Source organism: Apus apus, chromosome 4 (assembly GCF_020740795.1).
Source record: "Apus apus isolate bApuApu2 chromosome 4, bApuApu2.pri.cur, whole genome shotgun sequence".
NCBI classification, from domain to species: domain Eukaryota; kingdom Metazoa; phylum Chordata; class Aves; order Apodiformes; family Apodidae; genus Apus; species Apus apus.
Window position 1 is genome coordinate 92,751,917 of NC_067285.1, and position 13,366 is coordinate 92,765,282.

Here is a 13,366-nt window from a genome sequence, read left to right on the forward strand (position 1 = left end):
TTAATACTATGCTTGGGGTATTGCAAGCATATTATTTTTTTCCCAGTTGCATGTCAGTAGAATATCACACAGTTTATTGAAGAGAAGTCTTTCAGTAGTTTGATATATTTCATACACAGTGGTCTCTCTTACATCTTTTATTAGAATGGTCTAAAATAACTGGGTGTACTTAGAATCTTTAAATAATTTATATATGGTATTCTGCTCAGTTTCTTGGAATGAAATAAAATCTGTAAGATCACAGCTGAAAAGCATGTATCAAAAGATAGTTAATACTCCTCAAAAGGTACATTTTTACTAGCTTTCTGATGCTAGTAATTTATTATAGGTGCACTTTCAAACAGACAAGTGAGCTCATTTATAAGGATCTGGAATTAAACTATCTTTGCCATCAAATACATTAGGATGTTATGTAGGTCAACTTCTTCATTGTGAGACCATGATACTCTTGAATAAATAACTGAAATAGAGCAAATATGTTTGTATTTAAAATAACTTACTGTATGGGAAAAACATTGTATTTAATAGCATTGTATTTAATAAAAACACCATATAGTGCACTGTTTTTATGATTTTTTATAATGTTTAAATAGAATGTTGATTCTGACAGAAAGAGTCTCATAACCCTACTTCAGAATTAGATAATTACTGTTGAGAACAATATCAACTATGTAAATAGCAAGTCCAAACCTTAATGTACCATGATATCATATATTTGCAATCAAGAAATGACAAGCTTTAATAGAGCATGCCCTCATTCCTGTCTAGGTTGTGCACTCAAGTTTTCTTTCCAAAGAGGACAGAGTTTGATGTGCCCTGTTCTTATTCTTATATAGAGCTGGGATAAACTAGAGCACATTTTCTAGGTAAAAGAGCTTACAAACTTGTCTTAGTTCTCTATTTCAGACCAAGAAATGGTATCTTCTGTTAAGATGAAGAGAGATAAAAATACAAACATAAAACAAGACTAAAAGGGAGTCAAAATCTTCAGGAAGATAAATTGGAATAAAGGTTAAGATTGTTATATGATGTCTAACAGTCAACATTAGGCTTAAGACAAAATGCATGACAAATCAGGTTCAAAGAGGTAATAGGAGTGCAACCACTCTGTCTATTAGAAGGATCATTTCCAGGGCTGAAACAGACACCTATTTCTGTTCCTGTTTGTTTTGTACCTTTAACTGAGAGTCCTCATTTTGTTAGTGATCCTATGAGGGAGTCTGTCATTTACTAAAATTAAGCAGAAATCGCCAACTCTTTTTCAAACAAGAGATCAGACAATCATAGAATCATAGAATCACAGAATCCTAGGGGTTGGAAGGGACCTCGAAAGATCATCTAGTCCAACCCCCCTGCCAGAGCAGGGTCACCTAGAGTACATCACAGAGGAAGGCATCCAGGCGGGTTTTGAATGTCTCCAGTGAAGACTCCACAACCTCTCTGGGCAGCCTGTTCCAGTGCTCTGTCACTCTCACAGTAAAAAAAAAATTTCTGATATTCACCTTAAACCTCCTGTGCTCCAATTTGTATCCATTACTCTTTGTCCTATCACTTGTCATCACTGAAAAAAGCTTAACTCCATCTTCTTGACACTCACCCTATATGTATTTGTAAACATTGATGAGGTCACCCCTCAGTCTCCTTTTCTCCAAACTAAAGAGACCCAGCTCCCTCAGCCTTTCCTCATAAGGGAGATGTTCCACTCCCTTAATCATCTTTGTGGCTCTGCGCTGGACTCTTTCAAGCAGTTCCCTGTCCTTCTTGAACTGAGGGGCCCAGAACTAGACACAATACTCCAGATGCGGCCTCAACAATGCAGAATAGAGGGGGAGGAGAACCTCTCTTGACCTACTAACCACACCCTTTCTAATGCACCCCAATGTCCTTTAGTAGTTGTGTACTGACTGTTAGAATTGATCCAGACTGTAAATCAGTGTGTCTGACCCACCTGTCTTCAGACACATCTGCTTTTCTGTGAATGTGAATGCTATCAAATACTTTGATAGATCTAACAAAAATATTAATACTTCAGAGGAGTAGTTCTGTTGTTATACAGTAGTTACACAACTCATAAAAAAGGAAATGTAGGTTACAGTTCAATATTTCTGTAAAAAAAGTTTACTGTAATTTTTGTTAAGGAAATGTTTATCATAAAAGCAAATTAGATGGATTGCAGTTTATCTGTTTAGCTATGTGTTTATTATAATTCTGCAATTGACAATAAAGATGGTACTTCATGTAATAATAGAAGAGTAAATATTCCCTATATATTTTGGTGCACTGAAAAGTAATTTATGCATTCACTCATGCACAGTTAAGTTCTGTTTCTGTCCTGTAAGTTCAAAAAATATCCCAATAAAATGAAGTCTTTCATGAGACAAAGCTGTTAGACAGAAAGGATGTCTGATGTGTTGGAATAAAAGAAAAAATCACGTAAAATTTTCCTAATAAAGCTTCATGGTTTTCCTCCACTACAGAGACATTCAATGATTGTGCTTGATTCTAAGTCAGAGGTCAAACAGGACATTTATCTGAATAATAATCTCATTTAATCTTCTTCAAGAGAATTTGAAAACTAAAACATCAGAGACTCAATCAGTTTATTCCTTGCAGCTGATGTAAATTCAATTGATATGTTCTGACTGACTTTGTGCCACTCCACTTAGTTACCTTCTGAAGCAAATTAAAAAAAACAAACCAAAGCAAACACTTAAAAATGACTCTGCCACTTCAGCAAGAGTGGGAACATCTATTGTTTATTGCAGCATGTGTGTATATATCACAACTTCAGAAGTAAAAATCACGATTTTAAATTACTGAAGTGCAAACGTTTAAAAAAATATTGAACTGTAACCTACATTCCTTTTTTTCTTAGTTAGAAAATTAGTGACATCTGAATATTATTAATGCAGAAACAGATACATAACCTATGTGCAGTGTATTTGTATTTTTATATAACTTAATTTGTCTAGGTAGAGTAGTATTCTCCTATTGAAAAGCGAACAACTCCTGAAACACTGATTTTATGAAGATATTGTTCATTTTATCTATAGGAAAACATCTTGTTCAGGGGTCACTGAAGTCAAGGGTATAAAATTTTAGCAAAGTCTAGGAAAACATAAGAATCTAGCTACAAAACTGATGGCCTAAATTGCACTTTATTTGTTCCGCCACTACTGTATATGGTCTACGTCCCATATGTTCTCTTAGAGATATGTGTGATTCCTGCACAGCTAGTTGCAGATCTCCATCCAAATGTACTTTTTTGAATTTTGCTTGTGTGGTTTTGGGGGAAAAAAAATCAGAAATTGATCCAATATTAAAAGAAACAAAGTATTTTAAAAAATATTTATAATAAATGGTGATTATTTTTAGTGGAACAAAAAAAATCTTTCACCTATAACCTTTTATTTTTCATTTTGAAAAAATTATTTAGAAGTTTAAAATTAGTATATAATTTTAGATATGCTGTTTGAACAGCAAAAACTTAGTCAAGAATGTTACGAAGAATGCTCTCAAAATGTATTCCTATGTTACAGTAGAAGGAAAGTAACCTAGAGATCAGGTAGACCAAATACAATTACAGGTCTGAAGAGTTTATTTTTAACTTCCAGGTACCCATCCTGAAATGCTAACTCCACCTCTGTGGCAGATTACTTTTATCTGAATATGTTTTCAATCTAATATAGCCTGAATTTTCTCAGAACCTGTGATAAGGTCCCAAATGTAACTTTCCTCTAAGGCATTAGGAAAAAAAAGTAACTTGGAAGGAGGAAAAAGGCTTTTTAAAAAGGCCCTGAAACACAGAAATGACAGGTTTTCTAAAAGATGGGGAAACTCATTGAGTTACATTGTGTACCTGTGAAACACAATTTAAAAAACTTACATTGTTTATATTTGGATGCCATATCAGGAGGATAATTTTCAAGTAGCATTTTCAAAGTATGTCCTTTGGTTGCATTGCCTCTTTACCATGTTTCATCACACTGAAACTCTCACATAGACTTCGTGGACTTCAAGAATGGGAGCTGTCTGTGTTGATGTTGTTCATCACTGGATCAGTCTTCTAGAGTCATTGATTTATTAATGTTTTGCATCTCATTTCCTTTTTTCATGTTGACATCACAAATCCAAGGAATTCCTGAGGGAGTTTTATCTGTAAGGTAACAGTAAGACTGAGGAACAGAAACCTTACTCATATGTTTATGACGTATCCAACCTTAGGTATATTTGCAGACAGTCCATTTTGGCTTATGAACCACTGAGAACAAAATACACAGTAACAATTACCTTAAAAGTTTCTTCAGGGCAAGAAAAAATATTCATAATCTGCCACAATCTGTAATTGAGGGGGCAAGTGTGTAGAAGGAATCAAAGCTGGAGTTTGCTTGGCATGCAGGTTCTAGACATAGCCATTAAGGACCAAATATCCATGCAATGAGGAGAACCAGTGGAAAAAGCCAGTGCTGATGCTGGGAGACCCCAGATGAAAGATGTTTGTGGTTGGTTTTTCAACTTTAATTTGGAAGAATTATAGCCAGTCTAATTCACCTACTTCTTTTCCACCTCGCAACTCTGTTCACAAAATCTTCCCCATCTTATCCCTCTCTCAAAATTGAATGCTCCACTGCAGTATAGCTGTGACTTTCCTAGAGGGGTCACCCGCTCTACACATAGTAAAAATGCATCCTCGTCTCAATACATGCACACATAGTTTGGGCATACACTACCCAAACGGATTCTGACTAATCAGTGTTTACAGGAGTCCTGAGCCCTGTTCAAAGAAACACCCATATGTTTAAGCACTGCCATGAATGCAGACACAGTTAAGCATGTGCAGAGCTCTTTCTTTCTCACATCATGTGTTTGTCTGAGATCCTCTGCCCATCACTTGTTCTATTAGGCTTATTTAGTTCCTGTGTTTCTGGTACGGGTGAATACTTCGCATTCACCATGATTTTTCACAAACCCTCCTTTTCCCTGCTTCCTTGGTGGCTGAATCTACAATTCCAACTCAGCAAAGTTCAGCTGGACTCCTTTTTCTGCCATCTCAGATTTTCTTCCTTACTCTTTACCCATTGGATCATTATTCTCTTGTCTCAACCTATTGCTTCCACCTTTATTGCCTCACTGCTATATTCTGTATGGTTTTCCTGATCTCCTCCTCTTATTCTTGCTGCTCCATGGCATCTTTTCATTGCTTCTGTTCAAATCTAGCTTCTCTGGTGACTCTGAGACAACCTCTCACTTCAACCTCCCACTGCAAATCTATCACACCCCCAGCTGTCTTTTACTGCATTCATAAAGGACCCAAGGATAATTGTGTATATCATTCTATATAGATCCTAGTGAATCGATCAACTTCCCTCTGAAATTGTAAAAAGTGTGGACTTGATTTAGCTTAAAACATTCCTTCTTAATTTTTCCTTTTCATGAATTACATAAACAGTGGGGAGAGAAGATTTGACTGCATGACAGAAACCAAAGAAAAGAATTCCAGCAGGGTGCTGTGAGATAAATGAAAATGGAAAGCTTAAAAACAATATTTTTTTTTCTGTTTTGTAATCTGTGCTTTTATATGTGAGAATGTTAGGTAAAAAATGCAAACAAATGTGATTTGCAAGCAGATGATACTATTTTTGGTGTAAACTGTATGACTTCAACAGTGGGTAAACATGCTTTTGTAACAAAATTAATTGCATGCTGAGTCTGTGTTCCTAAGTAATATTTTTATTACAGTTTTCCTTTTAATTTAACTTTGTCATTGAAATATGTGCCCTTATTTTTTCCACATATTTACCTTTAAATGAACAATTAATGCTTACAATGTCCATATTATTGTTCAGTCTGGAATTTGAAGACAAAAATCCAAATACAAAATAAAATCTTCTGCTTGTCTCCCTGAGATACTTCAAGAGACTTTTAGCTACTGCTATGAAGAACTAATCTCTAGTGACTGTGTTTACCTTGCCCTTAAAAGAAGCAGTCTGTATAAAATGACTGTAACAGGATAACATGATAGAGTATGTTAGAAAGGTGATAAAAAATTCGTAAGATTATGATGTTAGAGTTTGTTCTGAAACATTCAAAAGGGCATTCTTACAGGTGACATGCAAAGGCGTATTTTCACATTAGAAAACCCTTTCATTATCACCTTTCTCTAAACATCCTGATACCAATAATTAAGAATTTGAACTCTCATCATTTTGTGATCAAACTATAGAAATATTATCTTATATTTAAAATGCACATTTCCATATCATCATTATATTTTTAAACTTAAAGTATTAAAAGACATTGTCAAATTTTAGGCCCAGACATTTCTACAGCTGAGTATAATCTACCTGTTGCACAGGACCAGATTTGTTATAGTGTCATTATGAAGCATCCAATTTGACAACAGCAAGAGGGATCAGAATGGAAAGTATTGAAAGAGAAAGACCATGTAGGGAAATCCAGTTAAATCCCTTAGTATGTTTTCACGTTTCTACTACGTGAGCTTCATCAGAGGGTGAGTTTAACCTCTTTTTACTTAGGTAAAATTTGATTTAATGCAGAAGGGTTTTTTAAACTTCCACGAATAATGCTGGTACTTTAGTGATACAGAAATAGCAGTGATGCTTTCAATTATGATTGCAGATTGTCCACTTCCAAAGTTGGGAGTGCATCAGCAGGGGGGGCAACAGCAGATCTAATAATCTAGAGAAAGAAGCACATTAATCCATATATGTAGTTCAGCTTTTATATGAAAGCTGAAGCAAGAGAAAATAGATAAATAGATAAATCCATTGTGGGATGATGTATGGGGGTTTTATTTATTTATTTATTTATTTATTTATTTATTTATTTATTTATTTTCTGAGAGTGATGCAGAGGAAATTTTTTAAAAGGAACACTACCTGCCTCCTTTTACAAAAGTTTTGGTATCCTACATTAGGCCAGGTAAGAGAAAAATTTATTTTTCAGAAGAAAATGCACTGAATTGGGGATTTATTTAAAAATCTCTTTTCCCCTAAGTCTAAGTTTCTTCTGGTATAAACTGCAACTTCCCTTTCATACCAGTTGTGTATAAGACGCTGGTTTCCCCTTTTTGGAAAATATTTTTGCCATTCTTATTTCCTCCAATCTTCTAAGTTATCTGCTGCCTCTTCCCCAAAACATACCATAGAAGTCCTAGTTCCTCAGAGATTCCTCACAAAGTTTTTGAAGCCTGAAACATGAGATGTTTACCCATTCCATAATTCCTGTTTATATTGATTGTATAAATATCCCACAGCACACAATGCTTCATCTGCACAACACATAGTAATGACAACTTGGTCAGTCTAGCTATCTGAAAGAAAAACTCCATACAATTCTACCTTACATTTCTACTGTATTTCTTTTTATGAGACAGATGGAGAAATAACATACAAAAGTGATAGTAAGTTTAGAAATTTCTTCAATGAGGGGTGATCTAAACAAATGTCGATACCAGTATGGACCAGTTTCTGTACTAACTAGATGGAGGTCTGTGTTTCTTCGTGTTGCATATTTTCATTGCTTTGAGGTGAAATATTCACAGGTAGTCATGAGTTACTCTCATGTGCAATATGAGCTATCTTTCAACACGACCAGTGTTTTCTATGAAGCCCAGAAAGCACATATGATTCTTAGTGAATATAGCGAACCAGAATTTTTCTAGAAATTTTCTGTCAGTGAAGAGAAGGTGCAAGGAAAAGGATGAAAAATTACAGGATAAATAGGTCCAAAAAGGCAGTTTATCAGGTGTAATTAATTATATAGGATACAGACATAACCAAAAGTCTGTGAAAGGAGAAATTCATTATTCTTCAAGATTCTCCACTGAAGATAATTTTTTTTACCTACCTTTAGTAGAAAGGTCAATATTTGATGCATGTTTTAAAAAACCCAGATTTCTGTCCTTATATATAGCCTTCCTTTTAAAGTTGTTGTACTGAAACTAGAACATTAAAACAATTTCTAGATTTTAATCAAAGACAGAATGCTCTGTGTTACCTCCAAAAATAGGTTTGCAAAATTAGCGGCCAAGAAGAAACTAAAGTGAACTATTTTCCTTTTAAAATCATAAGCTTAAAAAGTCTTTGTTTCTGTTCTCAACTTGTGCTACATCTTAACATCTGGATAATTATGCAAACCTGTAAATTACATTTTTTCCCTCTGAGTTAATTGGCATAAAATTATAATGAAAAGAATTCAAAACCTTGGTGCAAAATTACAGTCCCATAAAATGAAATTGTAAACATACTGATTAGCCTGTAAAATTTTAATGAGACTGTGTTTTGATAGAAAAATCTTCAAACTGAGAGAAGAGTACAGCAACTTTCATCAAATATTTTGCTTAATTAATGAATTTAAATAATTGATAGTTTTACCCCAGACTTAAGTATCATTACTGAAAACACCTCTCTTCTTTTTTAATGACACTGCTGAAAAGAAGTGTGAACTTGCTTAAAACTTACTCCCCTTCTTCTGAAAAGATTTGGTACAAGAAAGCTGATGTCCAAGAGAAAAACAGAAGTTTAGTTAGTGTTTATTCTAAAGCCAATTGTTCTAATAAATCTTCACTTAGAATTGAGGATATTTCAGAGCTGAGTTATGATCTCTGGAAAATCCAGACACATTGCAACTTTGATCCTAGCAGACCTTTCACATTATAGTATAGCACTGATCCACTTTCCCAGGATTATAGCTCAATGTTCTTCCCTACACTCAAAGAAAATCATTCTGCTCTTAAAAACGTCCAAATAAATGAAAAACAGGAAAATTCTGATGGCTTTCCTCTCTCATACAGAAAATTTGTAACATTTTTTATTAGTGATATATGTAAAGGTTGATTAAAAACAAGAAAATTAGTCTTGGAGCTCTTGTTCTCAACATGTATTGAATGTAGAAGGTTTTAAAGCATCAATAGATCAGTTTTCTTTCATTACAGTAGCTAGCATTTCAGCTATCACCAAAGATATCAAGCAGTGCTATGAAAGATGCCCTTATGGAATGGTGAATCCCACACTCATACCTGCGTAGTTTCCATTGAAGCTAATACAAGTTCTGTAAACACCAGGATTTTCAGAATCAATGTCATAATACTTTTGGAGATCAGGAAGCAGGAATCATAAGCACTCCTTTAAGAAAACCTGTTTTGCTGAAATTTCTTGGTAACTTCTACAGGCCAAAAAAATTGAAGTAGCTAGTTTATTTAAAGTCTGAATTAGTACCCTCATCCTCCAGCTTTAGATTAATTTACAACTGTTATATCTGATCCCTCAAAATTCAAGCATGGAAGTTATGCTTTGTATACTTCACTGGTTGGTTTTGGTTTGGTTTTTTTGTTTATTTTAACATAGAATACAGTAAGGAGGTTCTTACTCTAATTGGTAACTCAATAAAATTTTTCAGGTTCACCACACTTAACTGATAAAATGTTCCAGGTACTGTCAACTTCAATTACTTTTAAAACATTCAAAAATTACATTGCATATCAATGTAAAAATTTGTAACAGTTTGAAATATATTCAGTCAGTGATAATTCTATTTATCTAAATACAAATCCTTGACTGTGCCAAGTTTACCTTAACTAGAACTAATTTTTAGGTTCACTTAGTAAATGCAACCCCTCTCTCCCACACAGCTGTCTTTAAATTCAGTAAGTAAGTACTGCACATACACTCTGCGTATCATTCCTGGCTATAATATCTGGATGCTCAGTAAGATTTTTTCTACCCAACAGAAGGCAGAATACATAACAATGTACACCATCGCTGACTTGCAGGCAGCATTCAGATACCTGAAATAGTTTTTATCTAATTAAAATTAATTTCTACCTCAGCAAAAGTACCTATAGAGGTATTTTCCTATTTACTAGTTTGTCTTTCCATTCGGACCATTGTAGGGGTATAGCATTTTGGGTCTTTTAATTACATTTATATGTAGAAATCAGTCATTGGATAATGCCATTGCCATTGAAACACCTTCCCGTAATTTCTCCCCTGCTTAGCAGTTTCATACTAATGCTTATTTTACATGGGGGGGGGGGGGGGGGGCGGGGCGCGGAACGGCAATGTGACTTAGAATGAGTTGTCTATCCTAAACTTGAACAGGTTGTGGCATTTTGTGCCATATGGAATGCATGTCAGTGAAGTGAAGGGCATGTCTTGTCACATCGTGTCCCAAAACAACTTTTTGGGAGTGAAATATCATTTCCAGCTGACAGGAGCCTTTCACTTCACTGATCTGCAAGTTAACCATCTTGAGTAACACAGATGTTTTTGGCAACTAGCCCCCTGTAAGGGTAAGAATGACTTGACAGAAAGTCTAGCCTTTGATTTACAAGACCCTAGATCTTAAGAAGATATGAAGTTCCTGATATAAATTGTTCAAGATTAAAGCAATTTCATAAAGGTCCAGTTGTCCTGGTATTACATGTGACAAGAGCTTTTGTTCAGAAGGGTGATTTCAAATACCTGAGATATGTATGTTTCCTCCTATTGGAAATATAGGCTTGATTCTAGTCTGACCTTCCAAATATTAGACAGGTTTCCCAAAGTAAATTAGAAGAAACTGCCTGTCTGCTGTTTGACTCATATCAGAAAGTAAATTTTCATTCCCAGAAAGTGAAATAAACATTCTGATTGTTTGTAAGCTTGTGGGACATTCTAGGTAATTAATTTCAAACATCATCTCTAGATCTGCTATTTCATCACATAAAATCTACGGCATTGGCTAATTAGGGACTAGGTAGTCCTGAGGGATCATATAAAACAGCATTAAAAAGATAAGGTAAGAATTCTGGCATATTTGAGATACTTACAATCCATAGAACCATACAATCATAGAAAGCCAGGTTGGAAGGGACCTCAAGGAACATCTGGTCCAGCCTTTCTAGGTTTATATGAGATGGCTCAGCACCCTGTCAAGCTGAGACTTAAAACTGTCCAATGTGGGGATACCACTTCCCTTGGGAGACTATTCCAATGTTTGATTGTCCTCATGGTGAAAAGTTTACCTCTTGTGTCCAATTGGGATCTCTCCAGGAGCAACTTGTGCCCATTACCCCTTGTCTTTACCATATGACTCCTTGTCAATAGGGAGTCTCCATTTTCTTGGTGGCCACCTTTTAAGTACTGGAACAGGGTAACAAGATCTCCCCTAAGCCTTCTTTTCTCCAGGTAGAACAAACCTAGTTTTCTCAGCCTCTCCTCATATGGCAGGTCCTCCAGTCCTCTGATCATCCTTGTGGCCCTTCTCTGGACCCTTTCCAGCCTGTCCTGATCCTTTTTGTAGAGCAGGGACCAAAACTGAATGCAATAGTCCAGGTGTGGTCTGACAAGCGCCAAGTAGAGTGGGATGATGACTTCTTTACCTCTGCTGGTGATGCCCTTGTTGATGCAGCCCAGCATCCTCTTGGCTGCAGCGCACTGTTCACTCATGTTGAGCCTGTTACCCACCAAGACGCCCAGGTCTTGGGGCATCATGGTAGAATATAAATATGATATAGAAAAAGCGATCTTTATACTTCTGTCAGTTTAGAGGGATGAGTGATGGTGGTTGGTAGGTTTTAATGTCTGGGTTTAATTTATATGTGGTCTTAGGCTTACATAAAGGCAAAGCATATTGGACAGGTACAGTGGAAATCTTGATGGATCTTTAAACATAGTCACAATTCTATTAAAATTTTTGGGTTTCACTATTGAACTAGCATAAGTAATTATTTTAAGAAAGAGAGTTAATGTCCATTTCTAGTTAAATGGCAGTAATAAACATTCAGAATTATCACTTTTAATTATCAGATTGGAACAAATTATAGGACCAGAAAATGCTCATTCTTTCACTTTATAACATTTGAATAAAAATTTTTGTAAGTTTATGTGTAACATTTCAAACTTTATAAAGCAAATTACTTTTCTTAAGATTGTTCTAAGTCCTCAGTTTTCAAAACCTACAATTATGGATGCTGGGCTTTTACAGAAACCTAATTAAGGAAATATTTTAGTCTGTAAGTAAGTATAAGCTTCCTAATACCTTTTTATATGAACAGAATGTCTTTTGTCCCAGTAAAACTTTAAGATTAACATTATTCTGTTATTCTGTCTGTAAAATACATTGTCTTAATATACACACGACTTACTTCCTTACAGATTACACATATATGTAAAATATAGTTAATTTTTTATAAGCTTGTATTTCTCATGAAACTAAGTGAACGTGCAGATAATTTAAGTAAAATATTGAGTTAAGAATGAATAAAGTTCTAAAACTGAATAAAGTTATCACATTCAGTCTCTGTAAACTAGATAAATCAGAGTAACTTTAGCAATCATATTCTAAACCAATTGTTTACTAATTTGTGAAGGCAGATGAACTTTGAAAAGTGAACATGAAAAAAAAAATTGTTAGTATAAGGTATTTCTTCATTTTCTGAAAATACTACTAATAAGGCAGTGATATATGAACTTGCTCAGCTTCTCTAATAGATTAACACATATCAAGGTAGCAAGTTAACATCTGTTTTAATGTATAGTATGTAAGTGCCATACCAGCTGGGGAGGTTACCTCTCTTTCTGAAGGACTCCTTGGATGAGACTGGAAACATTATGCATATTTTAGCAGGATTGTTACCATATATTCAAAGCAGTTTTGTATGTCTTGATAGGTAAGTAACTTTTCTAAGAGGATGTAGAAGATTTATTTTTTTCTGTAATCACATCATGGTTTTCAGAAGTTTCTCAGAAGTCCATTAAATTGCAAAAGTTTACTTGAATTGGTATAGAAGGATTTAAAAAATAAAATAAAAAACCTAATTATAACTAAGGAATCCCTGAGTTGAAGACCAAATGAACAGTTTTATTGAGAGAAATTGGCAGGTTACTTGGAGATGCTCTCTGCTAGTGTCCCTCACAGACCAAATATGGAGCAGCGATATGAGTGCAGAGGTCCTCTTCAGTGTCTGATGAAGATTTTTAAAATAACTCGCCGTGAAAAGTGAACCTATTGCAATTTAAAAAAAAAAAAAAAAAAAAAAAAAGTGATTGCAGGCTTTTTAAGGAAGAAGTAGAATCAATACACTAAACTGGTATCTGTAAGATAAGCCAGCTGTCCATTTGACAGCAAATAAAGGCAGTTCAGGGGTTGAAATAGCAGTCAATCAAAGGTAGATACTACTACTTGGACTAAGCAGTTTGAACTGCTGCTTTTACTTTTATTATAGAAGTTTTATTATAGAAGTTGTAGATTTAGTTTACCCCCAAAGAAAAACTTAAATTTATGCCTTCTAAGTAGAGAAAAACAGTATATGCTGCAGTGATTTAAATGGAATGGAGGGGTTTATTAAACAAAAAATAAAACG